The sequence below is a fragment of the Prionailurus viverrinus genome, chromosome D1 (assembly GCF_022837055.1).
Source record: "Prionailurus viverrinus isolate Anna chromosome D1, UM_Priviv_1.0, whole genome shotgun sequence".
NCBI lineage: Eukaryota > Metazoa > Chordata > Mammalia > Carnivora > Felidae > Prionailurus > Prionailurus viverrinus.
In genome coordinates, this window is record NC_062570.1 from 98051424 (window position 1) to 98065546 (window position 14123).

A 14123-nucleotide genomic window follows, 5' to 3' on the forward strand; every position below is an offset into this window, starting at 1 on the left:
TGCCCCGTGTCCAGAGAGGCCCCGCCCTCTCGAGAGCAGGACCCAGAGGGGGCTGCCCCTCCTGCCCCCCCCCCCCCCCGCCCACCGCCCCGCCCCGCCCCTGACCTTCCTCCTGCTCCAAAGGGATTGGCTGGCCACAAGAGCCAATCAGAACACAGAAACTCGGCGCGGGGCGGGAGCTCCTGCCCAGCACGTGGGTGAGCGGTCATCAAACCCCATCAGCAGCAAGTGTGTGGCATTGACGGATTTTAATTACATCTCGTTCTAATCCTTAACATTTATCTAAAAAGTGACTGGGGCGGGCACGAGGGCGGGTCATGAGCGTGCTCAGCCCCAGGATTGCCGTGCGTCTAATTAGAAGTTTTCTCCCTCTTGATCACCTAAAGTCAAATTCATTTACTCTGCTCGAATTGAGGGTTTAATTGGATTCCTGTTTTTCCTCCTCCTCCCGTCTTCTCCCCCAACTCCTCTGCCTGCCAAAGGGCCCCTCTCTGTGCGGGAAGCGGGCCGCAGCATCTCATTAAGGGATGGAGCGTGGCTTTAAGGATTCACGTTCACGACTGTTCGTGCCGGCCTGCGGCGGCAGCAACACGCCCCGGGATCACAACTATTATTGGGGCCATCATGACTTAGGGCCCTGTGATGATGTCTGAAGGGAACCCAGGCTGGCCGGGTGACGGAGGTGGGGCCTCCTCCTCCGGGCAGGCCCTGGGGCTTCCGCATCCTTTCAATCTCTGTGTGGCTGAACGGGTTTAATATCCTGGTTCTGGAAGAAAAGTGAAGAACAACAATTAGAGGCCCGAGTCAGCTACATCTGAAGGCATTGTGTAGGCACTAAAATCGCTCATTCTCTTGCCAGGTAATGAGGTTGTCTCCCTTTCTTGTGGGCGTGCTCTCTCCTTGTCAGTTAACGCCAAGCGCGGCAGCCGGTCCCTGGCTTCTCTCTGGTGGGTGATCGGAGGGTGGAGAAGGCAGGAGGCAGCTACTCGCCCACGGGAGAAGCTCCCTCTTCCCTGCCAGACACGCTGTGGAGGCTGGAAAGGGGAAGAGGAAGCGCAGACACGGGTACAAAGATCTAGGCTCCAGTCCTGGCGGTGCACTGGCTTGAGGCAGCATCACGCAGGGCCAGCCACGCTGAGCCTCCGTCCGCTTATCGTAACGCAGGCTTAGCATAAGGTTGCCATGAAAAGTCAACGTGCCTGGCATGTGGCAAGAAGTCATTAGCCAACAGGTGGCAGAATGCTGTGTTCTCTGGTAAGCACTCAGCTCAGCACCTGGCACCCAGTAAGCACCCAATAAATAATAAGCACCGTTGTGATCATTGGACCTCCGGCAAGTCAGCGAATGTCTCTGGGCCTTGGATTTCCCCATCTGCAAAAGGGGCACGGTCACCGCCCCTTCCTGTCTCATAGGAGCAAACGCAGAAATTCACAGAGAACAACATCTGACGCGGACTTAGGGTTCCCTGTCTGTTGGTGACTTTTCTAGTTTAAAAAAAAAAATAAAAATTTAATGTTTATGTCTTTGAGAGAGAGCGCAAGATGGGGAGGGGTCAGAGAGAGGGAGACCGAGGATCAGAGCGGCATCCTGCTGACAGCTGAGAGCTTGAGGCGGGACTTGAACTCAGAAAACCGTGCGATCACGGACCAGAGACGACCTGACCTGAAGTCAGTCGCTGAGCGGACTGAGCCACCCAGGTGCCCTGGTGACGATTTTTCTAGTAGCTCTCTGATCTAGAGCAAGTCACTTAACTACTCCGGGGCCTCCGTTCTCTCATCGGCAAAAAAAAAAAAATAAGTAAATAAAAGATAAGAAAATAACACCATCTGTCGTGCCTACTTCAAAGGGTCTTTGTGATCATTAAATGAGATAGTGTTGATAAAAGCATTTGGTGATCCGTCAGCGCTCTCCAAGTGTTAACGTTAGCGTCACGCCATCAAAAGGTAATTCGTTGGTGAATAAAAAGAAAGAACCACGCGTCTATCCCCTCTTTCCCATACAAACCGTGCCGCTGGGTGCCAAAATTGTAGAGGAGGGACGTCCCCCTTTTCAGAAGTATCTCGGCCAATAAAGGCGGAAGGGATGATCGGGTTAGCACTCGCCGTTCTGCAGCCCCTCACGGATGAAGGCATCTGGATACTGAACGTGCACAGCTGCTAACAAACCCAACCTTGGAGCCAGCGGCCCTGCGTGCCTTCTGAAGGAAACACAAAGCCCCATGAGCTTGCCTTGCCAGGTACATCGTAGGTGCTCAGTAAACTGTTGAATGAATGAATGAATGAGTGAGTGGATGAACGAGCCAGTGGCTTATTTGGTGGCAGCGGGCACCGACAAGCTCCCCAGGGAGCAAGTCTGGTGCTACCCCCTGGCACATAGCAGATGCCTGGGGTCTGGAGTCTCAGTCCTCAATCTGGGAAAACATTTCGGATGCTGGCTAAGGGCTCGGAGGTCCCCGGGAGGGCTGTGGACACCATCCTGCCTCCGTCTGCTGCTCGTGTGGCCTCCCTGCCTCCCTGGCAGGCGGCCAGCCAGGTTCTCTGAGCCCTGCAGGGACAGAGCCCTCCCTGCCGAGGCGCCCCCCCTCGTTTCACAGAAATAGTATTAATGCGTAGAACGTGATGGGGATCTGCTTACAAGAGCCATAGATGTCCGTAAACATTTTGGGAACCGCAAGAAAGCACAAAGAAGTGAAAATAAGCTATCACCACATATACATATGACTTTTCTTTTCTTCTTTCTTTCTTTCTTTCTTTCTTTCTTTTATTCCCCCCCAAAGGGAGACCAGATGGTGCATCCTACGCTATAACCTACTATATTCTTAACTTTATACTGGAAAAGATTCCCATGCCACGAGACATTTTTTTCTAGAATGCCATTTTAAGGCAGTTCTTATTGTCTTATATTCCAGAATCAAACAAAACCACAGTAGTATATTTAGCTGTTCGCCTTTTGCCTCCCTGACACCGAGAAGATATGTGGTGCCTTTTCCGACACCGCTGCTGCGACTCTGACACGCTGGGTGTCGGGCGACTGAATTCGATTCCGACGCTGTCGATGCGGAGTTAGCAGCAGATCCCATAAGTGCCAGGGCTCAGTTCCACAAGACTGCCTGCTCCTCAGACACCAAGGGCCAGTCCTGAGCCACCGGGACTTCTGACCAGCTAGCTATAAATCGGGCATCCCGTGACCCCCTTCTCAAGTTTGGTAATTTGCTAGGGTGGCTCACGGGGCTCAGGAAAACACTTATGTTTACCGGTTTATTAGAAAGGGTGTAATAAACACCCTCAGGAATAACCAAATGGAAGAAACGCACAGGGTCAAGGTATTGAGGGGAGCAGGGCAGTTGGGGGGGGGGGGTGCAGAGTTTCTCTGCCCCCTCTAGGAGCATCATCCTCCCAGTCCCCGGATGTGCTCACCAACCAGAAAGCTCTCCAGACTCCATCACTTAGAGGTCTTCATGGAGGGCTCATTACATAGGCATGATGGATTAAATCATTGGACATTGGTGATTGACTCAATCAACCTCCCCAGAGGTTGGGGTTGGGGCCGAAAGTTCCAGGCTTCTAATCAAGGCTTGGTCTTTCTGGTAACCAGCCCACATCCTTAAGCTGTCTAGGGACCTGCCAAGAGTTGCTTCGTGGAACAAAAGACACCCCTATGATCTTACACTCAGAAAATTACAAGGGACTTCAGAGCTGTGGCAGGAAGCAGGGACAAAGAGCAAATACCTTCCCTGCGATGCCCCATCCACCAACCCCCTTTTGTCAGACATTTAGGTAGCTTCAGATGTTTCTTTCTTGGAGGCTGTGCCGCAGTGAGCATATGAGGTCCAGCATCCTAGTACCCCTGTGATTGTTCCCTCTCTAGTCGAGTCCAGGCGGGCGAAGGACGTGGTGGGGAAGACAGCTCAGCTTGTGCCCATCATATAGGGGCATGGCCAGTCTTATCCCCGCCCTGCTTCTGGGCTCTCCCTGCACCCACAAGGCAGGCCCCAGTGGGTGGTCCAGCCAGCAGTGGCTCCAGGACTGGGGCGATGCTGTGGCTGAGAATCAAGCCAATGGTTCCTCTGCTCCCTCCTCATATGTGACAATTCCCCCAGCCCCCCCAGGTCCCACACCGAGGCTCCTCTTTCAGAGAACGAGCATATGGGTAGGTCGGGAGGTCAGCAAACAATACCAGGTGCTGCCTAGCTCAAGGAGCCAGGGTGACAAATATACTTGTGCTGAAAAAAAAAAAAAATCGTCACACTCAGAGGAACTTTTTTCACCCCAAAACAAAAGAAGCACAACTCATGTGGTAAAGCAGGTAAGGGCCTAGCAGCAGGGGGAGGTGGGAGGGTTGGCTACCCCTGCTCTTAGGGTGACCCTCAGCTGGGGGGGTGGGAAGGCTGGCCCTGCCCCCAGGAGAGTCAAGGTTGCCTTGAGACTCTGTGCTCTGAATCACCACGTAGTCTGGGCTACACTGGATCAGAGAACAGTCTGAGGTCTTTCCACCTCCCCAAGCTTTACCCTGGGATGGCGACACAAGTCCTCTCCATTCCCAGGCCCTCCAACCCTGTTTGGGTGGGCACAGGAAGGAGTCAGAGCAAGCATGTGGCCCATCTTCAATGTCAAACCCAGCAGGCCTCCTCCCCACACTGCCGCCCACAGCCTCTGAGCTGAGGCCTTGGAGCATCCCACACTTTCCAAATCTTTGGTCCTCTCCGTCCTCCCTGCACCCCCCACACCCACGCACACCCAAGCTTCAATTTTGACCCTGACTCCTGACTTCCGCCCGGTCATTCCTTCCCTGCGGCAGTGAATGTCCTGAGTCCCACTGCCCTATGAAACAAGATTAATTCTTCAGAAAGAAAACCATCTGGCCATACAATTTTACATTTATCCTTGTGATCAATGAATCTGTTTCCCTTAGACCATAAATTCCGTGAGGGAAGGACCCCCCATCTGAGTTGGCTTACTGTCCTATCTTCAGCGTCTGGGACAGGGCCTGACACACAGGGGAGAACAAAGACTAGATGAATGAGAAATGGCCTTTCACCTTCCTGGGGCTCCCTGGCGAGCTCAGAAAGGACCCCCTTAATGGCTACCTGGGAGGTTCAGTCAGTTAAGAATCTGATTCTTTATCTCAGCTTAGGTCTTGATGTCAGGGTTGTGAGTTTAAGCCCTGTAGTGGGCTCCACACAGGCATAGAGCCTACAAGGAAAGGAAAGGAAAGGAAAGGAAAGGAAAGGAAAGGAAAAAAGAAAAGAAAAGAAAAGAACAGAAAAATAGACCCCTAGAATCATGGAGTGAACCAGGTTTGTGGTTGCCAAGGTGGGATCTGTGAAGGCAGCTGTGTAAATCCTGTTTTCAAGATTTTAGAAAAGTCTGGTGAAGTCGTCTCCCTCCCCCTACCTGAGGACGGCTTACACAAGCGTGCCAAGATGGAAGCCCCTCTGGTTTTGCCCAGAGTGGTAACAACTGTCCAAAGGACTTTGGTTGGCTGTTGGTGGCATCACAGATCCCCAACCCCAATTCCAGATCACATGCCCAGTATTTCTAGTCTCTACCTTGCACCCAGCAGGCATGTGAAGGTCATTTGCTATCCTGCAAATGTGGACTGTGGCAGAGAAAATATTTCAGAGTGCGTGATGCGTAGGGTTCCCTGGTGATCCACGCGAGCTTTGATGGGAGAAGGTTTAGGATCCCAGTTTCACAGTTGCCGGAAGTCCCTCCCAGAACCAACCACTTACAGGTGAGCACATGCCCAGACCACTTTCCTCCTAATCCAGAAGTGTCCTGAGCCCAGTGGGGAGAGGAGAGAAGGGAAGTGGGAGGAGCAAATGCATTCTTTTGGGTTCGGGGGGAGGACCCCAGGACCAGCTCTGGAACGTGCAAAGCCCAAATCTCTATCCAGAGCTGCAAAGGGCACCCTTTTCCCTCCAGGCGGGGAATTAAGGCACTACCTTGGGTTGTGTCCTTCCACCCTGGCATAGGGCTTGCCCGTGTGACTTCCTTTGGCCAATGAGGAGCAAGCACGATGCTCGCAGAGACCTGAGGAGGGCTTACGCACTGGGGCTTGCTCTCTTGCTGCTTTCCAAGCCTTTTAGCCATCCTGAGAACAAGCCCAGGCCAGCCTGCTGAGGCTGAGACCTCGTGGAGAGAGGCCCTGTAGCTCCAGTCATCCTAGGTGAGGCCAAATTAACCAGGGGCACCACCAAGTGACAGCAGGCACTTGAGAGGGCCCCAGCCAGGATCGGCTGAGCCCTACCCTGAGCGGAAGGCCATCTCAGCAGGTCCCTATTAAAACTGCTCACCGCCTAACCATGAGCTAAATAAATGGTCGTTGCACTGAGCCACTGAGTTGTGGGGTATCTGTCACACAGCAAAAGCACCTGACACAGAGGTGAAGTCATTTGGTCAAGGTCAAAGAGTAGGGCTAAGATTCAAGTTCAGCCTTTCTGGCTATAGAGCCCATGGTCTTAGCCGCTAAAGCTTCACTGTTTACAAAGCACATTTCGCTTTATTGCAGGCCCCTAGTGAGCGCATAAACCAATCAGAACAGAAGCCCAGAGGTAGCAAGGAACCTACCGAAGGTCACACGGCTCGTCGGAGCTGGAGGGGGACATCCAGTCCAGCTCTGACTCCACATGCATGCTGTTCCCGTCACTCTGTGAACGCTGGGCAACAGCCAGAGCCGGGGGCACTGGTTTATGAAATGGCCTCTCCATCAGCACCTCGGAGGTCCCCCGCGGCCTCCTCGTGTTTCACGAAAGGCCTCATCTTCTCCCTCCCGCCTCCCATCCCCACCCCCGAGATCCTCAGACAGAACAGGTGGCCTCCCAGCCGGGAAGCTTTGGCTGCCGAGCTGACCCTGCTTGTCCCCGCCCCGTTCTCCCCTCACTGCCCACTAGGAGCTGTCGGTCGTCTTGGAGACGGCAGGTGATGGGAGAGGATGGCCAGCGAGGTCACAGCGGGAACTGGGCAAAGCTGTGGACAGGGAGAGACCGTGCCCTTTGACCCTGCCTGACAGCCGGTTCAGCCATGCCCAGCCAGCGTAGGAGACCCAAGGTCGCCGGTAGGTCGTCAGGAGGAAAAAGGAAGGGCTTGGAGTAGGGGGAGGCCAAGGCAGTGGCCCACGCACCCCCCCCCCAGGGCTAACGACAAGGGCATCAGGGAGCAAATGTCACGCCCCCACGTGGAGTGCCAGGGGTGGAAGCAGCCAGTGGAGAGCCCAGCTGAGGCCTGCCCTCACTGAGCATCCACAGAACGAGGATGGAGAGGTCTGACTCCCAGAGGCGGGCTGTGACGAGGCCCCTCTCTGCGCCCCCCCCCCCCCCCACGAAGAAATGCACGAGAAAGAGGCACCTGCCTGCTTTGGACTCTGTCTCCCTCTCTCTGCCCCTCCCCCACTGGCGCCCGCGCTCTCTCTCAAAAATAAATAAATACTAAAGAGAAAGAGGGGACTGTGCCATGAGGAAAGAAGATGCCTCGAAGTCCTTTGGACCCCGAATTGAATCCCACGCGCCCCGCCTACTAGGTGTGTGACTTTGGGCAGGCTTCTTCATCTCTCCGAGCCCTCGGTTCCCATCTGGAAAATGGGGGTGGTCGCAAGGGCTGTTGTGAGGCGTTAAGTGAAAAATTGCAGTGAGACCTTCTTTTTTTTTTTTTTTTTTTAATTTGGGATCACGTTTATTCATTTTTGAGAGAGAGAGAGAGAGAGAGAGAGACAGAGCACAAGCGGGGGAGGGGCAGAGAGAGAGGGAGACACAGGATCCGAAGCGGGCTCCAGGCTCTGAGCTGTCAGCACAGAGCCTGAAGCGGGGCTCAAACTCGTGAACTGCGAGATCATGACCTGAGCCGAAGTCGGACGCTCAACCGACTGAGCCACGCAGGCGCCCCAGGAGCTTCTTATAAACCACAGATGTGTAGGCAGAGGTGACGAGGGCACCCCATGGCCCTCCTGTCCATCGGCCCCTCCAGTGCCCATGTTCCTCCAGGTCCTGGATGAAACCCCATTGGCTCCACCCCTCAGGGTGCGAAGGGCCCATTAGAAGCCGTCTAGGCCCAAGTGGCCTGACTCCGCAGACGGGGAAAGTAAGAGCCAAAGAGGAGGGCTTTGCCCGGACACGACAGCTGGTGAGTGTGTGGCTGGCCCTGGAAGTGAGGTTCTGACTCGACTTCTTTGTGGCCCATTGTGTGTGTGGTCAAAACCCTCTCCCACCCCCTGCGCCCCGTTCCTCTCTGGCCTGTGACGGGTGCAGGTGAATCTGGAGGACCTCTCCTTGCTCCCTTCCTGGCCAGTCCCCTCCCCCTCCTGGCTGAGGCGATGCCGGGATTACACCAGGAGGCCGGACCTCCCCGAGGAGGCAGCTCCATAATATCTGTGCGCAAGGAACTTCCAGTCCCCGAGGAAGCCCCTGTGGGAGGCATCTGAGATGTGAAAGCCCTTGGTCCCTCCGGTCACATCAGCAGCTGCCTTTGTCCTGGTGGGATTCACTGGTGGCTTTGCCACATCCTGAAAGGACTCCCCTAGCCCCACCCTGGCCATCGGAGGAATATTAACTTCTTTCACATTCTAGGCAGAATCCCAAGTCCTCCCTCTTGTTACCAGGGCTGAGCGGAGCCCTTGTCATTCTCAGACTGCTCCTCTGGGGCGTCCCATGCCTCCCCGCCCCTTCTGTCTTACACCTCCCAGAGCCCTCTCTGCCATCTGCTACCTACTGGTGGAGAAGAGTGGAGGGCTCAGTCTGCCTCAGAGTCCCTCTTTGGAGCTGTCCTTAGATATCGCCCTCCCTGGAGGTATCTGCCAACCCCATTCCCAAAGGAAGAACCAAGCTCCTCGCTCTCCTCATCTTTCCCAGCGGGCCCCACACCCCAGGCCAGCCCACAGGATGCCCAGCGCAGCACCCACACTCCAGCCAGCCAGGCCCAGACCTCCCTCCCGGGCTCGTCGCCAGGGCCAGCAGGTAAGGCCCGTCGGGGTAATGATGAGGCCACTCCCCACCTTCCTTGGGCCTAAAGATCGCCTCGGCCCTGACCTCTCCCGTGCATCTCTGACCCTCACTTTGTCACACCCTTCCATGTCAACGTCTGCAGGGTTGGTCTTTTAATTGTGATTTTATTCCTTCTTTGAAATAGGAAACATATACTTGGACAAAATTCAAAAAGGCATAAAGGGGTAAAGACAGGGGAAAGTAAGTCCCTCCCTTTCCTGTCTCCCAGTCACCCGGTTCCCCTCTCGAAAGGGCAGCCACCGCCCCCAGATTCAAGTGATCCAGTGATCCAGGGATAGTCTACACGTTTTTTTTTTAATTGTTTTTTTTTACGTTGATTTATTTTTGAGAGACAGAGTGAGACAAAGTGAGAGCGGGGGAGGGGCGGAGAGAGAGGGAGACACAGAATCTGAAACAGGCTCCAGGCTCTGAGCTGTCAGCACAGAGCCCGACACGGGGCTCGAACCCACAGACCGTGAGAACGTGACCTGAGCCGACGTCAGATGCTCAACCGACTGAACCACCCAGGAGCCCCTAGTCTACACCTTTATAAGCAAAAACGCACGTGTGTTTATGCAGTCTTTTCTATTCCACATCAATAGCAGCATCCTATACACCTCGTTCTGGACTTTGCTTTGTCTTCTCCCAAGAACGGTCTGCCCTCATTAAGCCATAGAGAGCCGCCTCTTCCTTTTGTGTGGCTGTATAGTATTCCACTACCTGGCTCTACCATCATTATTCCCCCGCTTCCTAGTCATGGGCTCTCCTGCTGTTGCCCATCCAGCTGGAATAGTGCCACGATAAATCCTCGTGTCATCTGTCGGAGAAGCTCCAGGAGGCTGAATTTCTACATCAAACGACATGGGTGTTTATAACTTTGATCCGTGATGCCAAAACACCCTCCATGCAAGTAGTACCAACATAGTTCGAGAGTGCCTGCTTCTTCATTCCAATCTCCACTTAGTCTAGAATATTTATGAACTTGCCCAATCTGATAGATAAAAATTATATCTCTGCCCGCTCTTTAAAAAAGCTTATTTATTTTGAGAGAGAGAGTGCAAGCAGAGGAGGGGCAGAGAGAGAGAGAGAGAGAGAGAGAGAATCCCAAGCAGGCTCTGCACTGCCAGCTCAGAGCCCCGGGGGCTTGAACTCATGAGCCGTGAGATCACGACCTGAGCCAAAATCAAGAGTCAGATGCTTAACTGACTAAGCCACCCAGGAGCCCCTCTTCCCGCTTTTAATTTGCATTTTTCTTATTATGGGAGAAAATGAGCAACTTTGCATATGCCAAAGAGCCATTTCTAGTCCTCTTCCTACAAACTGTCCGTTCCTAACCTTCCCCAGATTTTCTTATGTATTTCTTTTCCTTATTGATTTATAGGAACTCTTTACATATTAAGATGTAGCCTCTATCTGTGATATAGGCGTCAGCATTTTCCCCAGTTTTTTTCTTCATTTTTAAATGTTTGACTTATTTCCATGGAGATTTTTTTTTAAATGATCTGGAGTTTCTGGAGTTTCTAGGGTTGGTCATACTTAGAAACCCTCTGAATTTCAAACCTTGACCCACACTAACTCCTCACGTCGGTCTATCGGCCGGACTTTTTCCTTTGTGGAAATGCCAACGCTGGAACCTGTTTCCCGCATCCAGCCTCTGGACGGCTCCAACTGGCTTTGGCTCTCCCCCTCCTCCCTGCCCTGTACCGCAGCACTTTGGCCCTGGGTTTCTGCAGCCACCAACTTCTGTGTCTGTCCAGCTGCTTCCCAGCCTGTTCCAAGCCGTGTGTCTGGTCTCTTCTCAGCACCCTGTCCCTTGCAGATGAAGCAATGCCTTAATCGCTCCTTCCTCATCTCCTACCTCTCCACTGTAGGTCACACTAGTCCAGCCACCCGAGCCCCCCTGCTCCTTCTAGAACGCAACCACACATAGGAACTGGACGCCGAAACTCTGACTCCTTGGCTCAAGCCGGAAGGGAAGGGCATCCGCGGACGATATGGCGGGTACCAGGGGGCAAAGCAGGAGGCAGGAAGGAGTTTCCCCAAACCTCTGCTGGCAAAGCCCAACCTGGCTTCCTCCTTTGCAGCAACTTAGCTGAATTTCTATCTTTATTAATCAAATAACAAATCTAATTAATTACCTCAAATTGCTCTAATTGAATGTTGAACGAGAGCATGGACAAAATCCTAGGAAGTAATGAACCCAGGCCTTTGCAGCATCTGGAGTCGGAATGATCTTTAATTTCAATTTGGGTGCAAAAATGATGTGACTACGGTCACCCCCTCGCCTCCCAGCCTGCTCCCTGACAGCTTCGTTACCACCCACCGCGCTGACGGGGGCTCAGCGTTCTGTTCTCCCTTCTTAGCAGCGATGTGCTTTCTGCCTCAACTTGTCTCAACCGAGAAATGGGTGCAAACCCCACCTGCGAGTGTTCGCTAAGTACTGGCTGGAGTCCATCAGTGTTTGGAGTGTGTACAGGAACAGACCCACTAGAGGCACAAATAATGAGATAGTAGCCAAGACCTCAGACGCTAGGTCCATCCAAGTCTCAGCTCTTTCCTCCTGCTGTGCCCTCTGCCAGGAACGCCTCTTCCCTACCATTTTCCCCGGTGTTGCATCCCTGCCTTCGAGGCCAGTTCAAATGCCCTCTTCAAAGGAAAGCTACCGCCATTGTCTGCAGAAAGCGGCTGGAGGGACTGAGATGTTCTCCCCGCAGCTGCCTCCCAAGAAGTAACCGTGGGCCGGAGAGAGGAACAATAAAACAGAACTTTCTTTTTTTTCTTTTCTTTCTTTTCTTTTCTTTTCTTTTCTTTTCTTTTCTCTTCTTTTCTTTTCTTTTCTCTTCTTTCTCTTTTTTTTTTTTTTTTTTTTTTTTTTTTTTTTTTTAGGTGGGGGCAGTGGATGTATTCTCTGGATGTTACAGATGAGGAAACAGACGCTCAGAGACATGAAGTCCTTTTCCCATGATCACACAGCAGGGTAGTAGCTGCTGTGCTTAAGCCTAAGCCTAGGCTGATGTGCTTGCCCCTCTGGCCCTGCCTGGACATTGGTAGAAAAAGCCATACCCCACGTTTCCCTCCAAGCTCATCCACCCGTCTTCTCTCCGTGCCGAGCCACCTGATCTCATCAGCCCCCTCTCTCCCTGCTCCCCCAGCACCTTCTCCTTTCCCTCAATCTACCCAGTCTTGCCTCCCAGCCCCTCCCCACCCCAGCTATGCTTTTGTTTCAGCCTTACCTCCAGGGGCCCTCAGATGAAGAAACAAGGATGCCAAGACAGCCAAGGTACTCCTGAGCCTTTCGTTCTTCTTCTTATGGTTATTATTGTGTATTGGTATTTTATGACTAGTCTTGCACTCAGCTGTCAGGTCTCGGTCAGCATCGCCTTTGTTGTGCCATGCTCCTGTTCAGACATCGACAATGGCTCCCTACTACCTATGGCCTTAAGTCCAAACGTCTCTTTCTGGCTCTCAAAAGCCTCCCAAACCTTGCCTGCCCGTGGGTCTGGCAGCTCCCACCAACAGGCTCTGCGGGAAATTTACTTAACTCTTTTGAGCCTCCATTTTCGCTTCCGCAAAATGGCCATCGCAGTCCCTATCTTGTAAGACTATGACAAGGACACAGTGTGAAGAGACAGGTGAAGGCTGGCACCACAAGAACCCACAGGAAACAGCCACATCCACAGCCCCTACCTTCCCCCCGCCCCCCAGCCTTGCCTCCCAATGAGCTACACACACATTCTCCACGCTACCCAGGATGGGAGGTCTTCACTTCTCTAGAAACGCTTTTTTTTTTTTATTATTATTCGTACCTCCACACCTTTGTTCCACACTGTTCCCTCTGCCTGCCCATCCTTCGAGGCCAACGCAAGCTTGCCCCCCCTACCACCACCACGTCATGATTAATTTGAACACCAGGCACAACCCAGAGTCCTCTGCCATCCATAAGTGGGAATTGGCATAAAACCGTCCCGAGAGCTGGAGCCTAATTCCACTCTCCAGGGCTAAGGATAAGCAATTCCCCACCAGCCAGGATGTCTGAGCATCAGGCTCAGGCTTAGAGCCTCCCACCCATCCAACACGTGATGACACCCACCAGTATCCCTCCTCCCCACATCCACGAATATCCCTTCTCTTTCCATCCTCTGTGAGATTAACAACCTGCTCTTTAGCAAAGTCACCCTAAGAGGCTCTTTGGGTACAAAGCACACCATACCCTTCCTTTTCTTCTAGATAAAAGTTGCATCTCCCTGAAATCTCAGAGGCCAGAGCCTCCTGCCAAGAACATTCCACGTTAGTCCAACCCCAAGATGCAGAGAAACTCTGAGGGGCCACCTCCTGTCCCTCACTGTCCTTTTGACTCCAGGACGTGTGCGAGGGAGCTGACCCCTTCCACTGACTGACGGGGAAACTGGGTCCCGGATGGAACAAAATGCTCACCCGGGGCCCCAGAAAGAGTTGGTGCAGGGGTGGATAAGATAGAAGATCTCTGAGCAGCAAGGTCGTCCAGGACTGCAGGGAAGACCAGCACAATCGATGGTGCACAGTCGATGGGCCATCGGCACCCGCTCCTCTCTTCCCTCAGCCCAGGGCTGGCCCCACAGCCCTAGCATCTTAGGGCAGGAAGTGTGCCTTGATCACCCTAGCCCTGCACCGCTCCCACCCCTTTCACCCCAAAGACCACCAGCTCCCTTCCCCAGACCCAGACCACCTGCCAAGTTCCAGCCAACTTCCCGCCTCCTGTGTTACTTTCCTAGGCCTGCAGTAACAAATTACCACCGACAGGCTTAACGACCCCGACCCCGGATGTGTGCTCCCTCACAGCTCCGGAAGCCAGCAGCCCAAAATGCAAGCGCCAAAGGGGCCACGTTCCCTCTGAAGGATCTGAGAGATCCTTCCCTGCCTCTTCCAGCCTCCAGGGACTCCTGGTGTTTCTTGGCTCATGAATACATAACTCCAGCCTCTGCCTCTGCCTCCGGTCTCCTTTGGGTCTATGTGTCTCAAATTTCTCTCTCCTTTATCTTATTAAGCACCAGTAATTGGATTTAGGGCCCACCCTAAATCCAGGATGATCTCATCTCCAGATCCTGAACTTCATTATATCTGCAAAGTCTCTACCTCCAAATAAAATCACATTCACAGGTGCTGGGAACTA

The 14123-nt window shown here is 53.2% G+C and overlaps 1 long non-coding RNA gene across 2 annotated transcripts; it reads left to right on the top strand.

Moving 5' to 3' along the window:
* The first annotated feature begins 2005 nt into the window (after window positions 1-2005).
* On the top strand, window positions 2006-13923 carry LOC125146625 (uncharacterized). Of its 2 annotated transcripts, XR_007144827.1 has the most exons (7): window positions 2006-2236; window positions 5563-5733; window positions 6893-7056; window positions 7979-8117; window positions 8843-8947; window positions 12202-12254; window positions 13726-13923. It is a non-coding gene; the product is annotated as an uncharacterized LOC125146625 (long non-coding RNA). The 2 variants fall into 2 exon arrangements; XR_007144826.1 differs by lacking the exon at window positions 5563-5733.
* Window positions 13924-14123: the final 200 nt, after the last annotated feature.